Genomic DNA, 3,251 nt, shown 5'->3' with positions numbered 1-3,251 from the left:
TTCTCCTCCTCCTTTACTTCTTCTCTGTTCTTGTTCTTGTTCTTGTTCTTGTTCTCCTTCCGCTTTTTCTTCTTCTTCTTCTTCTTCTTCTTCTTTTTGTTATTATTATTATCATTACTATTATTATCATTATAAGAACATTTTTATCCCCTTTATTAATATTATTAGCAAAATCGTTGCAATCTCATTTTGTATGGTTCCCGTCCCTTAAGTAAAGGTGATTGATTTCTTTTAAAAAATAACAATTTTCAGAACAGTTCCTTTTTAGTTTCTTTTGTTCTTTATCTGCTGCATGTTCTGAAAATCCTTCAGATCTAAATAAAGGCTGTACTGGTATTTGTTGTGAGGTAAATAGACGAACTGATTTTGCTTATTAAATTGTTGTCTTAGAATCTTACATTATTATAGTGTCTGATAAGAACAATGACACTTAAGAGAAGGAAACTACGAATTTAATTCTCATCTCCTTGTTTACTTGTTTGAGTTAAGGAAAGCACATCGACACAGTAAATGTGTCATATAATGCTGAGAAAAGGTAAGACAGGCAGACAGAAACAACAGATGGATAATTTTTAAAAAAGTAGGACTTACCAGTGGCACCCTCCAACCACCCGCCTTCAAGTTCCAGCTTCAATTAGACTGAGCTAAATGGAGAAATTTTTGTAAAGTGACGTGTACCTTTCAAAGCTGAGCCTCGAAACCTCGAACTGTGGGTCGTTGGCGGGTGCTCTGGTGTGGTTTGCTTCTTCTTTACTATCAAACATCTATCATCCTTATATCCTCTCCTTCTTTTTTGCGTTTGTTTCTGTTTTGTAACACCTCTAATCTTCGACACTTATATGACCTTATTGTGTTGCAAGTGCCGTAAAACACTTACTAAAGCTAAATAAACCTCGAACTCGAACCCGCAGCCTCTCGATTACAAGACTGGTTGCCTAATCACTATACTACCAACGCCAGCAACGTTTGATGTTGTGTCCTGTGTGAAGATAATTTCACAAGAATCCAACTTTACTAGATCTAGAGTCGAAACTACCTAAGATGGCCACCCGTTGTTGAGGAGAAAGTGGTCGTCTTGTACAGGTGGCCGTCTTACACAGTGAGTGTCATAATAATGTGTTTAATTAAAATGCACAAAAGGGGGGGGGGGGGGGGGGGCCTTTCCGGAAGTGGCTGTTTTATACAGGTTGTAGTGTCTTATACAAGTGAGTGTTAGATTTTGGTTTTAGTAGAGGTTTTACATCGCTCGCAACTGCATAATGTCATATGAGCACCAGAAGATTGGAAGTGTTACAAGAGAGTAACAAACACAAAAAAGAAAGCGGAAAGATAAGGACGATATATGTTTGATGGATAGGAAGGAAGGAGCAAACCACACCAGAGCACCCGCCAACCAGTCACAGTGGCCTTTTGTACAAGTTGTAGTGTCTTATATCACCAACGCAGTGGGGCAGTATGAAGATCTACTGACCACAGTGAAGAGACGAAAATTAAAATGGTATGGGCATGTCACAAGATCAACAGGACTTGCCAGAACAATCCTGCAAGGAACCGTACAAGGAAAGAGAAAGAGAGGAAGGCAGAGAAGGAGATGGGAGGACAACATTACAGAGTGGACAGGAAAGACGATGGGTGACAATCTGAGGAAAGTAGTGGACAAAAATAGACGGCAAGAGCTGGTTTTCAGATGCTGTGGTGCCCCCATGGTTGCCCCAACCACGGGATAGAAGAAGAACAAGAAGAAGTGTCTTATACAAGTGTGTGTAAGGGCAGGTTCGACAGCAGCTAAGTCCGCTAGATGGAAATGTATAGGAACAAGCCAGAGAGGTGTCAGGTTTACGCTAATCCTGCACAATTTGTCCGGAATAAAATGTGACTCCCATAGTGACATGTCTAAGTAATCGTATCTAACACCTTTTTTCTTAAATAAATAGTTTTAAAGAGCTTAAGAGATTAAAATATGTATTAATCCTGTTCGTACGCCCTGGGGTCATTTTGTACCCCCCGGGGTTGTATTCTTCAAATTTTAAAATACACTGTACTTCTTGTATGAAGATCTCTTTGAAACTTTAAGAATTTCTTTTTTAAAAATCACTTTGACAGACTGCTATGCAAAGCGTATGGATCGGATGAACGAGTAAATTTCTCTTTTGGAAAGTAGTGGCACAGAGTTCCCCACGTCGTATGGATACAATAGTAAAACATGACATACGGATAGGGTTAAGTTATTATGTTAAATGAGCCTACCCGCACTTTTTCCCCCCTTAAAACGTTGTTATGGTTAAGTGTATTTCACCCTGAATTAAGTCTCTTTCTTTCCTTAACACAGTCGTTGTCAACTCGTCCGCCATTTTAATTATATAGAAAAACACGCTCGATTGGTCTTGAGCGACAGAATAACGTTGTGCTAAACTTGTACATTTTATACCATTAGCACAGAGGGGTTCTCTAGCAAGAAGAGTCTACAACGAGACGCTCAGACAATACATGTAATAAAACAAAGCACGGGTCCGCACACTTAGAATAACAAGGTTCTCCCCACTCGTTTTTGCCAGAGCTCATTTACACACTACACGTTACTCTCTCTCTCTCTCTCTCTCTCTCTCTCTCTCTCTCTCTCTCTCTCTCTCTTTATTTCTCTCGTCCTTTTTAACTCCCAATAGAGCATAAGCCATCTACAACATTTCTCCAGCGAAGCCTGTCCTGTACATACTTTTCTAGCTGTTTCCATGATGTCCCCGCCTTTTCCTTTTCCGTTTGTATCGCTCGCCTCCATGTCATCTTTGTGCTCAGTGCCTAGTTTTGAGAAATTTCAGATTTAAAAATTTTTAAAAAAAATTTAGATTTTCACATGTCAAGCTTTTTCGAATGCAATTCTTTGAACATTTTCGATAACGACTGCGAATAACCGTGCGATTTTGATAGAGCAGATAGAACATTTGGTTTCTGACCTCATGGTCTTAGTTACTCAAAACAGCAACAAGTGTCAGATAAAACTTTGGTTACCTAGATCTACTTTACATTTTACTTTTTTCCGAGCTCTGTTACCTTAGGGAACTGCAATGGCTAAGGCTAGTTTCAATAAAATGAGCCCAATCCTGAAAAATAGAAACATCTCAATGAACACTACTTCACTTTTACTTTACTTTTCCGATCCAGCGGCCAAATAGAAACATCTCAATGAACACCAAAATGAAAGTCCTGAAATGCTATGTTTGGTCAACCCTTCTATATGGCTGTGAATGCTGGAC

This window comes from Aplysia californica, unplaced genomic scaffold, assembly GCF_000002075.1.
Source record: "Aplysia californica isolate F4 #8 unplaced genomic scaffold, AplCal3.0 scaffold00376, whole genome shotgun sequence".
Lineage (NCBI taxonomy): Eukaryota > Metazoa > Mollusca > Gastropoda > Aplysiida > Aplysiidae > Aplysia > Aplysia californica.
Note: the sequence above shows the minus strand (reverse complement) of the source record.